This window comes from Macaca mulatta, chromosome 1 (assembly GCF_049350105.2).
Source record: "Macaca mulatta isolate MMU2019108-1 chromosome 1, T2T-MMU8v2.0, whole genome shotgun sequence".
NCBI classification, from domain to species: Eukaryota; Metazoa; Chordata; class Mammalia; order Primates; family Cercopithecidae; genus Macaca; species Macaca mulatta.
Window position 1 is genome coordinate 8,175,393 of NC_133406.1, and position 22,021 is coordinate 8,197,413.

Sequence of the window (22,021 nt, forward strand, 5' to 3'; positions counted from 1 at the left end):
AAACAGAATGTTTATACTCTGTTAGCGGGAATGTAAATTAGTTCAGTCATTGGGGAAAGTTGTCTGGAGATTTCTCGAAGAACTAAAAATAGAGCTACCATTCATCCCAGCAATCCTATTACTAGGTATATATTCAAAGGAAAACAAATCATTCTACCAAAAGGACATGTGCACTTGTATGTTTATCACAGCACTATTCACAACAGCAAAGACATGAAATCAACCTAGGTGCCCATCAATGGTATATTGAATAAAGAAAATTTGGCATTTAATTTACACAGTGGCATTTAATTTACCATGGAATACTACACAGCCATGAAAAAGAATGAAATTATGTCCTTTGCAGCAACATAGATACAGCTGGAGGCCATTATCCAAAGCAAATAAGCACAAGAAAAGAAAACCAAATACTACATGTTCTCACTTATAAGAGGGAGCTAAACATTAGGGAGACGTGGACATAAGGATGAGAGCAGTAGACAATGGAGGGTTCTGTGGGGGGGAATGATGGAGAGGTGCAAAGGCTGAAAAAGTACCTATTGGAGACTTTGCTCACTACCTGGGTGTTGGGATCAGTCATACCCCAAAGCTCAGCATCATGCAATATACCCATGTAACAGACCTGCATATGTACCCCCTGAATCTAAACTAAACATTAAAAGTATTATTTTAAAAAAAGAAATGAGAACAAATGGAACAATGTCTTTAGGCTGGCTCCTTTCAAAGGTTAAATCTCTAATGTCCAAATAGGATTTTAACTCCAAGAAATTGAAATGCCCAATAAAGACAGGAGCCTCCCCTGTACTTACTTTTATGACTCATCTCACCCATCACACCCAATTCCTAGTTCATTTGATATTTTGTCCATTTGAACTTTTTGCATTGATTTTTCTTTTTTCAAATATTGCACTAAAATATTATTTATTTTGATTTTTATTTTTTCAAATATTGCATTAAGGTATTATTTATTTTGATTACTGAGTTTTTCGACACTCCCATAGATTTTGCACCTGAGGTGACTGCATCACTCACGCCATCCTAGTGGTAAGACAATTAATATTACATTTGGTTCTTGGGCTATCTCAAAAGACCTTAATGACAATGTAGATTTTGTCAAGATCATGGTAACCACATTAATTTTTGAAGTAAATTAAATTTTGAATTTGAAGGACAAAGAATATTTAGCCAGAAAAAAACATATATTTAGTATGCAAGGGAGAGATGTGTGTGGGAGGGATACAGACTTTTCTGGTATGTATGGCAAAACCAACATATGACAGTTGCAGAAGGAAAAATTTGTTCCCTACATAAGAACCTCCCAATGTAAACAATTAAAGTCATTCAAAACATCGCATTATCTTGTAGGGTGATGATTTATGCCTCAGTAAATATTCAACCGAAGGCCTGTCTTTTCTCTAGTATGTTGTGAAGGTTTTCAGACCCATGGCGAGAGATCGTACTTAGTGCCCCTAAACAACTAGACAAGATGAAGTTCTACTTGCCAAAACCATACTAAAGTAATAATAAAAGGATATTGAGAATGAATATATCTTTCATACATGATAATAAGAGGCCAGCAAAAAGAAAGTATTCTAGTTGGCTAACCACAGCAATTGTAGGCTGACATAAAATAATTATAGCAGCTTTGGGGTAAATAGTACTTTTTCCTTCAGGGACAGATTTTAAGTTGGTCAGTTACCATTGGTAGAAATCTTGCCGTATCCAAAGTTTTGTTTTGGGGAAGAGATGACAAGGAACTTAGGATCAGCTAAAGAGATCAAATACATGGTGAACTAATTTAAAAGAATTTTGAAATAAACACACAAAACAAAACCAAATTATTAGCCTATATGACTTTAGAACTGTGTCTTGAACCTTGAATAGCTGATAAAATAACAGTGCCTTAAATATCTGCATTCTCCATTAATAATTCCATTATCTATAATATTAGATAACTGAGAATTTAAGATATTGGGAAAAATGAAAGAACTTCATTTTTCTAAAAGTAGACATTATTTTTTTTTTATCTAAAACATTGCAGTGCTTTCAAATATATCCATTCCATCAACACAAGTTGTGTGTGTGTGTGTGTTTTCATCTGGATTCCCTTTGGCATTTAATTTAGACAGTTACGTGTTTTATAAGAGCTTTAAGAGGGCCTCTACAGTTCTGTTTTATTGTCCTCTGAAGAACTTTCCAAGCCTTTGTCATTCACTTTTAATGAATCCATCCCTGCATGCCTGTTTTTGAAGCCAGGTGTTAGTGGCTCCTAAAATCATGTTCTAGGGAACAGAGTCTTAAAAATTAATAGATTTCATGTGTTTTAGAGAAGCTCAAGGTTTACAGAAAATTAAACAAAATATGCAGGGAGTTCCAATAAAATGCCTCAATACCACCTATACTTTCCCCTATAATGAAAAACTTACCATAATATGATACATTTGTTACAATTAATGAGCCAAGATTAATACATAATTGTTAACAAAACTCCATAGTTTATATTAGGGTTAATTCTGTGTGTTATACATTCTGTGGGTGTTCAGAAATGTATAACATTTATCCACCATTTAGTTTTACTGCCCTAAAAATTATTTGTGTTCTGCCTATTTATCCATATCCCTACCCCAACCCCTGGCAACCACTTATATTTTTACCATCTCCATAGTTTTACCTTTTACAGAATGTCATAGGGTTGGAGTTACACATGTAGAGCCTTTTCTTCTTTCACTTAACAATATCCGTTATAGTTTCTCCATGTCTTTGCATGGGAGGATATTTCATTGCTTTTTATCACTGAATATTCCATTGTATGAATGTACCACAGTTTATCCAGTCACCCACTGAAGAACATCTTAATTGATTCCACATATGGCAATTACAAATGGAGCTGCTATAAGCCTTCATGTACAGATTTTTTTTGAAGACATAAGTTTCCAATTCATTTGAGCAAATACCTAGGAAAGTGGATCATGTGGTAAGAGAATATTTAGCTTTGTGAGAAACTTCCAGTCTTCCAAAGTGGCTACACTATTTTGCATTCCCACCAGCAATGAATGCAAGTTCCTGTTGCTCCATATCCTCGCCAGCATTTAGTGTTTTCAATGTTTTGGATTTTAGCCATTTAATAGATATGGTATCTCATTGCTATTTAAATTTACAATTCTCTAATAACATATGATATTGAGCACCTTTTCACATGCATATTTGCCAAGTATATATCTTCTTCACTGAGATTTCTGTTCAGATATTATATTTTGCCTATTTTTTAATTGGGTTGCTGTTTTCTTATTGTTGAATTCTAACAGTTCCTTGTATATTGTGGACACCAGTGCTTTATCAGATATGTTTTGCAAAAATTTTCCCCCAGTCTGTAGTTTGTCTTTCATTGTCTTAATGGTATATTTAAAAGAATCGAAATTTTAAATTTTAATAAAATCCGACTTACAATTTGTTCTCATAGATTGTGCTTTTGATGTTGTGTCTAAAAAGTCATTGCCAAACTCAAGGTCACCTAGATTTTCTCCTGTGTTATACTCTAAAGGTTTTATAGTTTCACATTTTATTTTTAGGTCTATAATCTAAAAGTTAATTTTTGTGAAATTTGTAAAATCTGGAGTCTATATTCATTTTTTTGCATGTAGAGGTCTAGTTGTTCCAGCACCATTTTTTGAAATGGATCTTGTCTCCATTCGATTACCTTTTCTACCTTGTCCGAGTCTCTTCCTGAAATCTGTATTCTGCTTCCTTGATTAATTTTTTCTATTCTTTTGCCAATACCACACCACGTCAATTATTATAGATTTATAGTAAGTTTTGAAGTTTGATGGTGTCAACTCTCTGTCGTCGTATTTCTTTGGTATTGTGTTGTCTAATTTGGGTCTTTTGCTTTCCACTTAAAAGACCAATACCACACCACTTCGATTATTATAGATTTATAGTAAGTTTTGAAGTTTGATAGTGTCAACTCTCTGTCATTGTATTTCTTTGGTATTGTGTTGTCTAATTTGGGTCTTTTGCTTTCCACTTAAACTTTGGAATCAGTTTGCCAATATCCTCAAAATAGGCTAGGATTTATATTGAGATTGCATTGAATTCACAGGTCAAGTTGGAAAGAACTCACATATTTACAATATTGAGTCTTCTTATCCACATATTTGGTGTATCTTTCCATTGATTTTGATCTTTGATTTCTTTTAAAAGAATTTTGTACTCTTATTAATATATATCTTCTACATACTTCGTTAGGTGTATGCCTAAGTTTTGCTGCTTATGTAAATAGTATTGTGTTTTGAAATTCATATTTCAATTTTTCATTGCTGGTACATAGGAAAACCGCTTTTTTTGTATTCTGCAACTTTGCTATGATCACTTAGTTTTAAGAGTTTTTTTGTTGTTGTTTCTTTGGGATCTTCTACATAAACATGTCTTCCTGAACAAAGATTTATTTCATCCTTTTCAAACTGTATACCTGTTATTTCTTTTTCTTGTCTTATTGTACTGGCAAATAGGAGTAGTGAGAGGGGACATTCTTGCATATTTCCAGATTTTAGTGGGAAAGCATCTAGTTTCTTTTTCTTTTCAAGAGAATTAAATCGTTTACTGATTACACATGATAATGGATGATACACAAGCTTCATTCCCATCTATAATTTTATCTGGTACCATTATACTATTTAGTATATTGTATAAGATGTGCCAACACTCATTTTTATAACCAATAATTTCATGATTTTGCTTGGGTAATCCTTTTTACTGGTGAACTTCATTCAGGTCACAATAGTAACTATCAGTTCAATTATACCAAGGCTTCTGAAGACAATGGCTTCTCCACCCCAGCAGGTTGTATATAAATTCCAAAAAGAACCTGGCATCACCCTGAAGGAATTCTAACTTCACACTGTCGGGGGAAATTTACCAAGACGGCTTCAGAGCAGACTAACTTTACACAGCATATTATAAAAAAAAAAAAAAAAGACATTTATGCAGCGTCACGATCAGACTATTACATTTAGCAATCCACAGTGTGGGTGCAAAAAAAAAAAAACTACATTAAAACGTTTTGTTGAAATGCTTTACACTTTGCACAGAACAGAAACTAAAGTAACCTGTAATACAATTAGTCACAAATACAGTCCTCGAGTTTTTTGCCCATACACGTGAGTATTTGTCTAAAACATGTCTTCTGTGTAGCAGCTAGGCCCCGCCACCGCTGTGCTTGGCTGAGTTCACAAATCTTTGGTAACCTGTAGCTTCCCTGTCACTTCTCTGACTCTCCTCTTCTGCTAAGCTTTGTTTCCTAATTAAAATATTCTGCCACTGCTGTAACTACTGCTGTTACTGGAACCGCCATAGCCACCTTGGTTTTGTGGTTTGACAAAGTATTGGCCTCCATCACCACAGAGGCCAGAGCTTCTACCTCCAAAGTTTCCTCCCTTCAGGGATCCAAAATGTGAAGACTGATTGTTGTAATTGCCAAAATCATTGTAGCTTCCACCACCTCCAAAATTGCTTCCATCATTACCAAATCCATTATAGCCATCCCCACTGCCACCAGATCTACCACCACCACCGCTGCCACCAAAGTCACCACGACCACTGACATTTCCCCCACGACCACTGACGTTTCCCCCACGACCAAAGTTGTCATTCCCACTGAAACTACCTCCATGATCACCACCGAAGTTTCCAGAACCACTTCAACCTCTTTGGCTGGATGAAGCACTAGCTATCTCTTGCTTTGACAGGACTTTTCCTAACTTCACAGTTGCGGCCATTCACAGTATGGTATTTCTGAATGACAGTCTTATCCACGGAGTCATGGTCATCAAAGGTTACAAAGGCAAAAGTCCCTTTTCTTGCCACTGCCTCGGTCAGTCATGATTTCAATCCCTTCAATTTTTCCATCCTGTTCAAAATAATCTCTTAGGTGATGTTCTTCTGTGCCTTCTTTAATGCCACCAACAAATATCTTTTTCACAGTTAAGTGGGCACCTGGTCTTTGAGAATCTTCTCTTGAGACAGCTCTTTTTGGTTCTACAACTCTCCCATCCACCTTGTGTGGCCTTCCATTCAAGGCCGCATCCCCATTCTCCACGGTGGCCTATGTGACAAACCCAAAGCCCATGGAGCACTTGGTGTTTGAATCTCTCATTACCCCACAGTCCGTGAGCATTCCCCATTGCTCAAAATGGCTCCTCAGTCTCTCATGGGTTGTTTCAAAGCTCAGCCCTCCAAGGAAGAGCTTCCTCAGCTGTTCGGGCTCTTTAGGAGACTCTGACTTAGGCATGAGGGCAGAGAGAAGAGAGACTTTTCATTTTGTACTATTTTAGCTGTAGGTTTTTTGTAGGCTTTTTTTTTTTTTATCAAGTTGGGAACATTCCCCTACATGGCTAGTTTACTAAGGGTTTTTATCATGACTCGGTGCTAGATTTTGTCAAATGATTTCTCTGCATGTGTTGATATGATTGCATGATTTTTCTTTAGCCTGTTGACGTGATGGGCTACAATTGATGTACAAATTGTCAACCATCCCTGCATACATGGAAAAAATATCACCTGGTCATGATGTAAAATATTTTATGCATTGTTGGATATAATATGCCAATATTTTGTTGGTGGTTTTGCATCTATGTTTATGAGGGGTGTTGGTCTGTAGTCTTCCTTTTTATGGTTTTGGTATTAGAGTAATGCTGGCCTTGTAGAATTAGTTAGAAAATATTCCTCCGCTTCTATTTTCTGGAAGAGGTTGTACGGAGTATTATTTCTTCCTCAAATGTTTGGTAGAATTCCCCAGTGAAGTTATCTGGGCTCGGTGGCTTTTTGTTTTGGTAAGTTGTTATTGTTGATTCAATTTCGTCAGTAAGTACAAGCCTATTTAGATCATCTATTTCTCCTAGTGTGCATTTTGGTAGATTGTCTCTTTCAAAAACTTGGTTCATTTTACCTAAGTTATCAAATTTGTGGGGTAGAGTTGTTCATAATATTCTTTTACTATTTTTAGGCTAAAGAACATCAGTAGTGATGGCCTCCTTTTCAGTTACTGTACTAGCAATTGGTGTCTTCTTTTTTTTTTTTTCTTAATTAGCCTGGCTAGAGCCTCATCAATATTAATTGTTTTAAGCAACCAGATTTTGGTTTCATTTAATTTCTCTATTGATTTTCAATTTTATTGATTTCTGCTCTGATTTCTATTATTTGTTTTCTTCTATTTGGTTTAGATTTAATTTGCTTTTGTTCTTCCAGTTTTCTGAGATGGGAATTTAGATGATTGATTTTAGATCTTTCTTTATTCTAATGTATGCATTCAATTTCCCTCAGGACGCTGCTTTCACTACATCCTGTGAATTTTGATAAAATGTGCTTTTATTTTCATTTAGCTTGAAATTCTTTAACATTTCTCCTGAGACTTCTTCTTTGGTCCATGTGTTATTTACAAGTGTATTGTTTAATTTCTAGGTACTTTGAGATTTTCCAGCTATCTTTCTATTGTTGATTTCTAGTTTAATTCTGTTGTTTGAGATCATGCTTTGAAAGATTTCTACTCTTTTATATTTTTAAGGTGTGTCTTATGACCCAGAATGTGGTCTATCTTGGTGCATGTCGTGAGAACTTGAGATGATTATAGACTCTGCTGCCGTTGCATTAATTATTCTATAAATGGCCATTAAATTCAGCTGATTGATGGTGCTGCTCAGTTTGATTCTGTCCTTCCTGATTTTCTGCTACTAGATCTGTCAACCACAGATATATGTGTGTTGAAGCCTCCAATGATAGTAATTATTCATCCATTTCTCTTTGTAATCTGTCAGTTTTTACCTCAAGTATTTTGATGATCTGTTGTTAAGCATATACACATTAAAGGTTGTTATGTCTTTGTGGAGAATTGAACCCTCTATTGTTATGCGATAAAATCACTTTATCCCTGAAAATTTTTTTTAGAGCCTTTGTCTGAAATTAATTTATCTAATCTAGCTTTATTTTGATTAATTTTAGCACGGCGTCTCTTTCCTCATTCTTTAACTTAATCTATCTGTGTCTTTGTATTTAAAGCGAGTTTCTTCTGAACAGAATATAGTTGGTTCTCTTATGTCCACTCTGATAGTCCCTGTCTTTTACTTGATGTATATCATTCACATTTAAAGTGATTATTGATATAGTTGGTTTAATATCTGTAACTGTTACATTAATGTTTATAACTGTTTTTTATTAGTTTCCTTTTGGCTTCCTGTCTCTTTCTGCCTTCTCTGATTTTAAATGAACATTATGTATAATTCTGTTTTCTCTTTTTGCCCAGTATCAATAATTCCTTTTAAATGTTTTAAGGTTTTTCTAGAGTTTGCACTATACATTCACAATGAATCCAAGTCCATTTTTAGATAACACTGTACACTTAACATATAATGCAAGCATCCCATAACAGAGTATTCCTACTTTCTCCTTTTTATCTCTTATAATATTGCTGTCATTCCTTTCCTTTAGGCTATAACTGAATACATTGTTGCTGGTATCATTCTGAATACATTTTTATCCATCAGATCAATTAAGAAATTTTTATAAAGAGATTTTGTTTGACCTTCATTTATTCCTTCTCTAATAGTCTTCCTTTCTTTCTGTAGTTTCAACCTATTATCATTCTCCCTTTTTCTGAAGAACTGTTTTTTTTTTTTTTTTTTTTTTTTTTGAGACGGAGTCTCGCTCTGTCGCCCAGGCTGGAGTGCAGTGGCCGGATCTCAGCTCACTGGAAGAACTGTTTTTAAACATTCTTTTCAAGGCAGGTCTTTTATCAACAAATTCTCTCAGTTTTTGTTTGTCTAAGAAAGTCTTTATTTTCCCTTCACTTTTGATAATTCCACAAAATACTGAATTCTAGGTTAATGGGTTTTTTCTTTAGAGACTTTAAATCTATCACCCCACTCTCCTCTTGCTTGTATGGTTTCTGATGCGAAATTCAAAGCAGTTATTAGATTTTTCTTCTCTCCAGGTAAGGCTTCCCTCACCCCATCCACCCTTGCTCCTTTCAAGATTTCTCTTCATGTTTGGTTCTCTGAAGTGAAAATATGATATGTCTGTGGTTGCTCTGATAGTTATCGTGTTTGGTGTTGTTTGAGTTTCCTGGTTGTACGTCTTGGTGGATTCATTTACTAGAGCCACCATAACAAAATATAACAGACTGTATGGCTTAAGCAATAGAAATTTATTCTCTCATCAATAAAAGTGAGGGTAGAAGTGCTATGGATACTAGAAGTGCAAGAACAAGGTGCTGGCAGGATTGATTTCTCTTGAGGCTCTCTCCTTGGCTTTCAGAAGGCCACCTTCCCCTGTGTCCTCACATGGCCTTTTCTCTGTATAGGCCCATCTCCTGAATCTTTTCCTCTTAGAAGGACATCAGTCATACTGGATTAGGGCCTCACCCTTATGATCTCATGTGACCTTAATTACCTCTTTAATGACTTAATACAGCCACATTCTGAGGTTACTGGGAGTTAGGGCGTTGACATAAGTTAAGGTTGGGGGAACAGGAGGGCACAATTAAGCTCATAACACTGTCTATCTATCGTTAACTGGGGAAAAATCTCAGTTATTATTGCTTCAAATATGCCTTCTGTTCTTTTCTCTCTTTCTTCTCTGATTTTCGCATTACATGTATGTTATGCCTTTTATATTAAAATTACCCCCACAGTTCTTAGACATTCTGTTCTGTCTCCTCTCTCTCTCTCTCTCTCTCTCTCTCTCTCTATTTTACTTTTTGGACAGTGTCTCGCTCCATCACCCAGGCTGAAGAGCAATGGCATGATCTTGGCTCACTGCAACCTCTGCCTCACGAGTTCTAGCAATTTTCATGCTCAGCCTCCTTCATAGCTGGTATTACAAGCATGCGCCACCATGCACTAATTTTTTTTTTTTTCATATTTTTAGTAGACATAGGGTTTCACCATGTTGACCAGACTGGTCTTGAACTCCTGGCCTCAAGTGATCAGCCCGCCTTGGCCTCCCAAAGTGCTGGGATTACAACATGAGCCACGGCGCCTGACACGTCCTCTCTTTTTTATATATTTTTTTCTCTTTATATTTCAGTTTGAAAGTTTCTATTGACACATGTCCAAACTCTACTGATTCTTTCCTCAGTTGTGTCCAGTCTATTGAACTAATTTTTCATTCTGCATTTCTATTACAATGGTTTTGATTTCTTGAATTTCATCATAGTTCCTTTTAATTTCAGATCTGATGATTCTCATATATTTTCCATATTTAGTCTGGTTCTCATGCTTGCTCTGACTCTTCCAACTATGTTTTTCATCGTTTAGTGTGCCTGGGAATTTTTGTTGTTGTTGACAGTAGGATGTGATATACTAAATAAATGAGGCATACAGGTCATTAGTGTGAGGGTTTATGTTTATCTGGCTAGGAACTGAGCTGTGTTTACTGTTTGCTGTAGCTAGAGGCTTTACAGGCTAACATCCCCTCTGATGTCCTTGTTTTTATTCCCCGCTGTTGTCTTTGGGTTTTCCTAGAAACTTCTCCTTAAATAAGGTATGGGTCATGCAGTTCTTTCCGTCGCATTCATCTGTTATTATACAGGAGCCCTATGGCATTGTGGAAAGGTGCAGAGGAAGGGGGATGCTTTGTGTAATCTGATGATTAGGACTCAGCCCCACAGTGAGGCTTCACCCCTAGGCCGTGATCTCCACACGTGCTCCTTGGGTTTTGGGGGCTTTTCCTCTTTAGGTGCAGTGGGAAGGATAGAGGGGTTGGAGCTGGGTATTTACCTACTCCCAGGTGCTATAGACTCTGCTATAATCTCAGTCTGTTGGGCTCTGGGTGATATAGTTTCTTTTGAGACAGGCCGTTGTTTAGAAGAGCAGAGTGACTGGGTATATTTCAGAATGGTTACTATTTTCCTCTCCCTTGTTGAAAGCATCAAGAAATTTCTCCCTGAACCTCACTGTGCAAACCTAGTAGGGCTCCTGGAAGTAAAAGTCACAAATGTGTGGTAGCCCCCTTAAAACTGCTCCCTGATCCTCAAAGGAGTTTTTAATGCTCAGATTAATCCACATTGAGCCTCGAACAACTAGTCAGTTGCAATTTAAGTTTTTCTATCCCAAGGCTGGTTTTCCCGAAGCTTTCTGTTACACTAGGTCATGATTCTCTGTACATTTCTGTCTTTTTCTGCGATCATGGGGCCAATGGTTTGCCCTCTGACATCAATCCTCTGAGGGAATCTAAGAGGAATTGTTGGTTTTTACTTCTTCAGCTTTTTTCTTTGTGAGGTTGGATGGGAGGGATGACTTTCAAGCTCCTTAAATGCCAGAGCAGACTCCAGAGAGCAGATTTTTGCAAGGGAAAGAAGGATAAACAGAGCATGACTATGTTGTTTTTATTTATTTATTTTGTTTCTGCTTTTCTTTCTTTTTTACAACCCCTTCAGTATTTCTACATGGAATAGTCTCTGAGTTAACCTCTGAGAGTAATAGGATACTTAAAGCTGGTTGTGTCTTCTCCATGAGTTCTGCCTTTCCAATGAGCTTTGGAAAGTATCTGAAATCCAGCCATTAGTGTCATGGAAAATGTCTCTTTTGAGGTAGTTATTTTCCCCCTTGGTTTCCCTTTAGCTTTGGAGCTGCTGTGAAACAGAAAAAGAGAGAAACCTGGCACTCTCAATTGGCAGGGCATGGATAAAAGGAGAGAGAAATAAAATAAGATTGTATTTATCTAAGCAGAATGCTAATAAGACTTGCATGTTTTTAAACTTTATACATTTTCTACCATCAACCTATAAAGAACAAAATTAGAATGTTAATGTTCCAATGTTTATTCTCAAAGCTATCATAATCGATGAGTAGTTTCTAAATTGATGTGCCCTGGAACAAGATCAGAGATAGATCCAGGAAGAAAAATAAAACATTACATCTTACCAGGAATATCTCATCATCATTCAAAATTACAGATGCTCTGGGATAACTGAAATTTTAAAGCACAAAATAAGCAACATTAAAAATATCCACTGATTCAGCCAAATTGCAGTAGTGTAGTCTCCTAGTTTGTGAAAGTGATGGGCTTTCATATAACTTCCTTAATAAAAAGAAGAGCCGTATTTTTTGTATTTATTTTTGATTACTGATGGAGTTACATAGGGTGGTATTGGTATTACAGGTTTTAAACAAATATTCACCATAAACTAATTTTAGCAAAAACGAACAACAACAAAACCCATTTACCTAATATGACAGTGAGAACCAAATTATTGTGTAAGACTATTTATTAAAAGGAACTAAAACATTTAAGGCATCTTAAAAATGAAAATGATGACCCAAAGTATTCTATTCCTTTCAAAAATATTCCAAGTTTTTGTCATTTCAAAACGCAGAACTTCCTGATGAAATGTGTAAGTCATTAAAAGTTCTGGCTTTTACCTTATTTATACAAGGACTAAAACATCTGATTTACTCTCTTACCCGAATTTTTACCTGTAGGTATGTATGTGTATGAATAGTGCACGTGCATATAAATGTGTTATATGCATACTTGCATCATGCATACATACAAAATAAAAACAGTTATTCACATGGAGATTAAAATATTCTGAAGCATGGTTTCTGTAAAATAAAATTAAAGCCATATTAATATGTTTGGGATGTATCCCTGGTTTATAATCTCATTCTCTAGAAATGCTCTCTGTTGTAGTAAAAATAGCTTCCCATATTAACTGAGCTACCAGCTTGGAAGTGTTTTGCTGGTTGTCTCTCCAAATGCTGAAGCAAGCCTGCTGAGATTAATTCCTACCGACCTGTGCTACTGATTTCTGGTTTGGCACCTTCCTCCCCGTGAGTATGCAGGCTTGTAGTCTTTTCATCTAAACCCATCAGCAAAGATATGAAAAGAGAAATAGAAAATATTTGATAGCAATAGATATTCAAACATGCCTAATTAGTATCTGTATTATTTTGTGTCTTTACGTTATAACTCATATAGTATACAGGAAAAAAAAATCCATTAATGAAAACAGAATATGCATATGTAAATATATATATTTATTTATATATAAAAAATTATGTGCCTGTGTGTGTTGGGAGTGAGGAGGAATGATTACTTTATGTATAAAGCCCAAAATTGGAAGCTTTGAAATTCATCACAATTTGAACTCAGCAAAAGAAGCAATGTGCTTCCCAAGAAGGAACTGGTTCTGAAGCCTTTACAAGTCATTAGAATATTTTGAGGATTGCCCGTCTCTCACGTGCATTATGGTTCACTATTTCTTGAAGTGTGGCCCTGACTTGCCTATGACGATGGGGATGATGTTGAAGTACAGATTACTGGCCTCTTTCTCAACCAATTAAATCTGGGCTCGAGCTCAAGCATTGACATTATTAATAAGTTCTTCCAGATGTACATTAAAGTGGAAAAACCATTATATATTTAGCTTACTCAGGCAAATTAATTTGATATTTGCATTTCTGGTGGTTTGTACTTTTTGACTCATTTTAAATGGTTACTCCTGCTTGTCCAACTACATTTTAAATAATAGTATATCAGAAATTGGAATAATACTTAACAGCTTACATCACACCTTTACATGCATTATCTGATTTAATCCCGCACAGAAAATGTTTTTTTTTTTGTGACGAAGTCTCGCTTGGAGTCTCACTGTGTCGCCCAGGCTGGAGTGTAGTGGCACGATCTCAGCTCACTGCAACCTCCACCTCCCAGGTTCACGCCATTCTCCTGCCTCAGCCTCCTGAGTAGCTGGGACTACAGGCACCCGCCACCATGCTTGGCTAATTTTTTCTATTTTTAGTAGAGATGGGGTTTCACTGTGTTAGCCAGGATGATCTCGATCTCCTGACCTCGTGATCAGCCTTCCAAAGTGCTGGGATTACAGGCGTGAGCCACCGCGCCCGGCCAGAAAATCTTTAAAGTCCAGTAAGTCATACTCTACAAGTGAAAATCACAGTCAGATAGATGGAGGGCCTACCCTATGACTAAAAACAATAGAGCCGGGATTGGAACCCAAGGTTTCTGACTGGGTTTTATGCTTTTCTCACTGCATCAGACTTGTTTTACATTCATGCTCCACTGGACATGAGTGTTTTTCAGTTGGATTTCCATACCATTGTTGTGTTTACAAGACTTATAGATAGCTGGAATTTTAGCTATATGCACCCAGTATGCAGTGACTATCCAATTCTAAAGACAAGACAAGATATCGGTGTTGGACAGAAAGATTTTTGAGTCACTAGAGTCAGGCTATAGTTAAAGCCATGGTTGTGGATGAGATCATTCAGAGAGGACATGTAGACTGAGACAAAAAGAGGGCCCAAGTTGGAACCTAGAGAACTTTAATATGTAAGAAGAAATCACCAGAAGAAGAACCAATGAGAGAAAACGAGAAATGTAGGGAGATCAGATGTCAGGGAGAGGATGAGAACTGAAGAAGCCAACGTGGCGGTAAGCTTGCACTGCTTTCCCAAATACTTGGCAATGAAATGAGAGAGGGATGGATGGATGGATGGATGGATGGATGGATGGATGGATGGATGGATGGATAAGGGGGAAAAAAGAGAGAGAAAGAACCTGCTTATAGGATGGAAATGATGCTGAATCAGTGGTATGGTGTTCAGTATGGAAGGGAGTTGGATTTATTTGGGAATTAAAGGGAAGCTTCAATGAAAGGAGAGAGATTGAGAGAGAGAAAGACAATCAGTGCATCTGATATAGATGTTTAGCTTTTGCCCAGGATACAGTAGGAATGAACAAGAGAATTCTTTTTTTAAATTTTTTTTTTTTTTTTTTTTTTGAGAAGGAGTCTCACTCTGTCGCCCAGGCTGGAGCGCAGTGGCCGGATCTCAGCTCACTGCAAGCTCCGCCTCCCGGGTTCCCGCCATTCTCCTGCCTCAGGCTCCCGAGTAGCTGGGACTACAGGCGCCCGCCACCACGCCCGGCTAGTTTTTTGTATTTTTTAGTAGAGACGGGGTTTCACCGTGTTAGCCAGGATGGTCTCGATCTCCTGACCTCGTGATCCGCCCGTCTCGGCCTCCCAAAGTGCTGGGATTACAGGCTTGAGCCACCGCGCCCGGCCTAAAAAAATTTTTTAATTGACTGGGCACAGTGGCTCAGGCCTGTAATCCCAGCACTTTAGGAGGCCAAGGCAGGTGGATCACACTCTGGCCTGGCCAACACAGCAAAACCCCATCTCTACTAAAAATACAAAAATTAGTTGGGCATTGTGGTGCACACCTGTAATTCCAGCTACTCAGGAGGCTGAGGCATGAGAATCCCCTTGCAGCTGGGAGGCGGAGGTTGTAGTGAGCCAAGATCACACCACTGCACTCCAGCCTGGGCGACAGAGTGAGACTCTGTCTCAAAAACAAAATTGATTGACACATAATAGTTGTACCTATTTATAGGGTACATAGTGATGTTGCAATACATATAATGTATGGTGATTAGATCAGGGTAATTAGCATATTCATTATCTCAAACACTATTATTTCTTTGTGCTGGGAACATTCAGTATCCTCTTCCTAGCTCTTTGAAATCATGTATTGTTGTTGAACTTATTCCTCCTATCTAGCTCTAAATTTCTATCCTTTAACAAACCTCTCCCTAACCCCTCTTCCTCCTACCTATCCCAGCCTCTAGTTTCCTCTGTTCTACGTTTTGCTTCTGTAAGATCAACTATTTTTTAGCTTCCACATATGAGTGAGAACATGTGTTATTTAACTTTCTGTTTCTGGCTTATTTCACCTACCATAATGTTCTCCGGTTTCAAGGGCCAGATGCCCCACATTGATTTACATACAAACCACGTTCCATAGAACTTTGACGGATAGAGTATGTCACACGCGACAGCAGCAAGAACTTTTGAGGAACTGAATCTCAAGTATCTATATATACACAAAAGAATTTCTTTCCTTAAAAAATGTTTAAAATATGTTCAGGGATAAATACAAGATATAAAAATACAAAAGCAAACACAAAACAAAACCAGATATCAAAACTTTCCGAAAGAACCACAAACGGAAGGGACAGAAGAGCACGTCTGCTGCACTTTAATAAAGCAGAACTAGCGATGCTTAATACACTCACTGAGGTCACTGAACACCCAGCTGACTCAATGTTTAATTTAATGGTCAGTTGCAATACACAGGTGGCTGCACTGAGGAGTCGGTGGTCGAAGCTGTGCTTCCCAAGTGCAAGTGCCAGAGCATTTGCCAGTAGCACCCGGAACAGGAAACCCCAATTGTTTAGACAGCAAAAGGTCAAGTCAACTGTGTCAAGAGCCAGAGAAATACTTGATATTCTTAAATGCATTTCTATTGTAGTTAATACATTACACGACAAAAACCTGACTATATAGATCTGTTGGCCCTACTACTTCTATTGTAGTCCAGCCCTTTCATAACTGTATCTCCTTGTGCTCTGTAAGCCAGCCTTGCAAACTGGACCATCGTTTTCCATCCATGCTGTCATTTACGGCTGAGTTTCAAAGACGTCTGGTTATGACACATTTAGGTAGGCTAAAAGATTCCATGTGTTGTCTTACTCTAGGTAAGTTTTAGGTAGAGAAAGTAACTTAGTGATAATAATAAAGTGACACCATACAGGCAAAATTGTAGACTAGGGGTGGGAATAGACAAGGAAAGCAGACATATTTGTTTCAGAAGATGGAGTATGGATAAGTTGCATTTGTACTGTAAAGTATACATATTTTATTGGTGAAATAATTGGAAGTTTATAGTCTAGAAATGTCATTGATGCAAATATGCTTCACGGCACTGTATGGGATTCACCAAACAACTTGTAGCAGACTACATTGATGAGGATGACATAAACATAAATATTCAACTTACAGTCATGAACATCAGTCTCTGAAAATCATGACCGACTCAGAACAACACTGAGGAGCAGTAATAAAACATCCTCTTGGAATAGGAGATGACTGGCATCCCAATCATCCAAGGACGTATGCATTCACAACTTTGGGATTCTGCTGAGTATGACGTGACAGTCAGACTTTCTAGGAAAGTCTGAATTAGAGGCCTCAGGAAATTTTATTAACAAAGCGAATTTGGTGCATGCGTTCCAAATGTTAGCATAAGCTTTCTGCATATTGTCTCCCCACTACCTGAAGGAAACACCTGCAGCCCTGGGCTGTTTTCTAGTCCTAAGAGCAGAGGACTTCAGGTCTTTCTTTGAGAATCACAGATTTAGGTGGCTTGTTTGCATTAACAAACTTTCCTAGTCCCAATTCCTTGGGTAAACCAAGTGGTCCTCCTAGTTTTCTTGTGAATTAATTGAATCAGTTAAGCAGGTACCTTTTTCAAGTGACAATAGAAGTACTTAGAGGATAATAATTCTGGTCGTTCACAGGTGTGGGAGAAATTACTTTGGAACCTGGGTGGCCTTCTGTCTTAGGTGGAGCTTTTACCTGGCAGGGAGGGAGTGGAAGGGAGGTAGAGGGTTTTGACAGTGTCAGTATAAGAGCGAAACTCCCCTTTATGTAAATGTAGGCTTAAGAACTGCAGGAAAGACATTCATTCATTCATTTATGTGGGCTTAAGAACTATAGGAAGTGCATTTATTTCGTTGAAAGTTTTTCTAAAGAAAAAGTTAACCATGGTGGCCATGGTAAAAACAAAAACTGTTCTTTGTAAGGAGATTCTTTCAAAATCAAAGAATGGAAGGGAAAGTTTAAAAAAATAAATAAAAGAAGACCATGGGTAAGATTATTTATAATTTAAGTCAAAACTAATGGCATGTATTTTGTGAATCAGCAGTCTTATTTCATGAAAATTCCATTTTCTCAAGTCTAGCAGTTAAGGCCGACAAGATGCCACGTTTAACTTGGTAACTGTGTCAACAGGAGAGGCCATATCTTCTCATTGTTCAGTATTGAGGCGCGAGGGGAAACAGAACATTGCTCACTTATGACAGGATAAGATTTAGTTTTTGATCAAACATTGAAGTTATCTCCACGTGGGATGTTTAGAGACAGGGCCTTTCACTAACACCCTAGGTGGTAAACATTCTACCTCTGCTGCATCCCTTGTTGGGGAACAGCTTTTTGTGCCATTTCTGAAACAGCAATACTGCTTTTAAGCTCAAGTGACCTGCCAAAAAAATTCTTTCATTAAAACTTGCTTAAAAGCAAACACATATCTAAGTTCATCTTTTCCTTGAGCAAAGAAGGAGTGAGGGAAATTTTGTATTTTATTTCTGCATTCTCTTAACAGAAGGGAGATTTATACTATTTTGTTTATAAGATTTATCCTAGTATATTTTAAATATACTATTTTATTCTCCCAAACAAGGGAGAATAAACCTGAGGAACCCTAACCATGTCTTGACATTTTTTCAGGTATGACAATTGCATACACTAAAACGTTGCCCCAGGATGTCAAGATCAGTGTTAAACCTTGACTTCCTTTAGTCATGGAATGTCAGAGCTGGAAGGAATCTAAGGGGTCATCCCATTCAACAGTTTCAGGTAAAGGTGAGGCAGCCAAGGTCCAGAGAACTACAGGAATCACCAAGCCGAGATCACACCTCTCCTTCCTCGCCAAGTTTAGAATACACTAAAAAGTTAGATAAGTAGGAAGATGCCTGAATCCTTCCTTAGAGTATTTAACAAAGATTTTCTATAACTTATTCTTAAGTGGCTGCACCTTTCCTCAGGCTCTGAAGTATACCAAATGTGTTATACCATTGTATTTCTAGCTTTGTTATGGGACAAATTTTGTGAAGCTGTGTTTTATGTGATTGACCTGAGCTATGCTTTTTTGCTAAGTTTGAGGTGTCAGGTTCTTGTTAAAGAGGTTCCTCTTTGAGCCAAGACATGTTTTTCTAAGGCAGCCCAGTGCCCTGCTGTTGCTTTCTGGTTTCTTTGCAAAGCTTTGGCCGGCTTCCAGCTGTTATAATAAAAGCAACAATGATAACACATTGTACTCCTAGATCACTGTGCTATTTGTCAAGGTCCAGTGCTATACCACAGGTTGGATTCCCTGGAGGGAGGTAGAAATGGCAAGGCTTGCAAAGACTGCTTATACCTATCTCTGTTTTAGGCCTGTTTTTCTAGCTTGGAAAAGAAAAATGTCTTTGCTTAGGTTGTACAAGAGGACGTAGAATTCCTCTGCCCAAGTAACTATTTCAATTCTTGGTTCAAACCACCAGATGAAACACTCTAGAGTTCAGTGTGTCAAGAGGGACGTCTGGGAATGGAGTCATCAGCACACTGCGTTGCAATTGCTGAGTGCATACTGAAGGTTAAATCCTGCCCAAAGGCGGGTGCAGTACCCCGGGAGGGCATTTAATGATGTCCCTGTGCAGGCTATCCAAAGCACAGATACACAGACACAGGAGGAGTTAGCAAAGAGAATAGTTTCACCACCTCTTTCCAGAGTGATTAATACAGCCTTGTTGTGAACTTCATAGATATTTGCTTAGAGTTCCTAGTCTCCATCCAGTGTTACTGTGCCTCAAGCCACTGTAGCAAAAATACTTTCAGAGGATTGCCCTGCTAAAACCAGTGTGGCAATATGGATGGTAGGACTACGCCTGGTGGATGGTGTGAGATGGAACCTGGGAAATTAGTAGCTCCAGATTCAAAGCCCCAACTAGCATGTTCACTGATTAATTTTATATCATAACTGACACGACCAATTTTTAAAATGCACATTTACAAATACTTGTTGAGCATCTAGTCATGTGCAAGGCATTCTGTTCATGCAGTGGCGGGAGTAGAGGTAAGATCCCTGGTCCACGTTATCTTAGAGCCAAGGAGAGGAAACAGGTAGAGTCCAAACACTAAGCTTTACACTTCAGCGTAGCTCCAGCATGACCTTCCCCGATGACTAATTCTTTATGCAGAAATACATTTGCTCAGGACTTGAGCTCTATGCTCCAACCCGTCCACTTAGTGCCCTGAGTGCATAGCATTTTCCCATTCCTTCTGTCTGATCCACTGGGAAGAATATAAGTTTTGGAATCAGACTAACTGGGCTTCATATCCTGGCTCAGCAATTAATAGTCGACACCTTGTGTCAATGACTTCACTTTTTTGAGCCTCAGTTTTCTCAGTTTTTGTTGGGTGTAAAATGGAATCTGATTTTGAGATCCCATTTTATACTCAATCACACATAGTTAGTCAGTCAATAGTTTCCTCCCTTCCTCTCTCTGCCTACCTATTGCTGCTTCTTTCTGGTTCTTCTATTCTATTGAAGATATTGCAAAATCTTTGTCAGTAACAAGGGTTTTTTTACATATTCTTCATTATGTTTGACATATATCATGTTAACGAGGCAGACGGGTAAGAAAATGAGGGTTGCAGTCTTAGTTATTGCTGGATTCATGAAACATAAGATTTTTTTTTCTGACTTCCTAAAAAAATATGGCAAGAACCAATTAACACATAGTGCTGTGGCAACAGTCTTAAATGGATTTTGATTTGCAAATCATATTATTCTTGTCTTAAAATATCTTCATTGGTTTCCTTGGAAACTTTAAGTTGATTTTAAGGTGTGCATTGTAAGTTTCAAAGTTTATAACCATAGTGACATGGATCATTTTAGCATCTCCTGGTCTTTATTTTTTTTTTGTACCCTGAACTGGCAAAAGTGTTAGCTACTGGTAATTTTTAAGGGCAAGCAGCCTATAATGCTTTAGAATCATGTATGATGCTTGTATATTTAGCCATGCCTGAAACATTGAAAATACTGTGCGTTGTGAACTGAAATTGAAAAAGATCTGAATTGTCCCTTATTCAACATTTTAAAAATATGTTTATATGCATATACCTATATTCTTCTTCTGTGGACTAAGTATAATGTCCAGTATCATCCAGTTTGATTGGCTAATGATCAATATTCTGTCCTTGGCAATTCATATAAAATTTCCAGACCTTCTTTGCCAACACCCATTGAAAGAACAGTTTCATTTATCCCATAAACACGAAATAGAGAAAAAGTACTCTTTTAAAGCAGGTTTTCTAAAATGTAGATTTCTGTGGATTAATCCCTCTAGGCAATTTGAGAGAGACAGAGGAAGAAAGAGCGAGAGAATAAATGCTATCCTTTTACAAAACTGCAGGTGACAAGCATATATTTCAATAAAAATACAAAACTTATGGCTCTAAATAAACTTACTCCAAAACTGCATAAGAAAATAAGTAATTTTATTCTCACATTTGTGTGTGTGTGTGTGTGTGTTGAAGATGAGCTATTACACATAGACCATACACAAAATGCAGCAGAGTGTACTTTAAGAAATGTCAAAGCTTCGTAACACTCCCAGTCCTGATCTTTTCTGGGAGAAGGTATTATATTACTCACTTATAGTTCACATATTTAATTATCTTAATTTTAAATTTTCAATGAATTTTATTCTTTTCTCCATCCTGACTCTGTCCTCCCAAAAACAGGGAATGACTTATGTTGTGTCTTGGAACTAAGAGAAGCCAAAACTTAAAATTTACTTACCTGAAATGAAGATGAGAATGCAGAGTAGTAACAGATGCCACCTTTGTAATTAAAAGCCATCTTAGTTCATTTAGTGTTGCTACGAAGGAATAGCTGACTCTGGGTAATTTATAAAGAAAAGAGGTTTATTTGGCTCACAGTTCTGCAGGCTGTACAAGAAGCATGGCACCCAGCATCTGCTTCTGGTGAGGGCCTCAGGCTGCTTCCTGTCATGGTAGAAGGTGAAGGGGAGCTGACATGTGCAGAGATCACATTGCAAGAGAGGAAGCACAAGTGAGGTGGGAAAGTGCAAGGCTCTTTTTAACAGCCAGCTCTCGTGGTTGCTAAAAAGAGAACTCCGTCATTACCACTAGGATAGCACCAAGCCATTCGTGAGGGATCTGCCCCCATGAGCCAAACACCTCCCATTAGGCCCCACCACCATCATGGGGATCAAATTTCAACATGAGGCTTGAAGGGGTCAGATATCCAAACCATAGCAAAAGCCAAATATTGCAAAATCTTGGACTCATCATAGGAAGATCAGCATTGTTGTGGGGAAAATAACTAGG

The 22,021-nt window shown here is 37.7% G+C and overlaps 1 protein-coding gene and 1 pseudogene across 3 annotated transcripts in view; one reads left to right on the forward strand and one right to left on the reverse strand.

Annotated features, from left to right (window-relative positions):
- Positions 1–22,021, forward strand: part of RGS7 (regulator of G protein signaling 7) — a 576,861-nt gene that overhangs the window by 436,357 nt on the left and 118,483 nt on the right. The window lies entirely within an intron of this gene.
- Positions 4,528–6,286, reverse strand: LOC106995183 (heterogeneous nuclear ribonucleoprotein A1-like; annotated as a pseudogene). Its single transcript, XR_013410889.1, has one exon. The product of XR_013410889.1 is annotated as a heterogeneous nuclear ribonucleoprotein A1-like (transcript).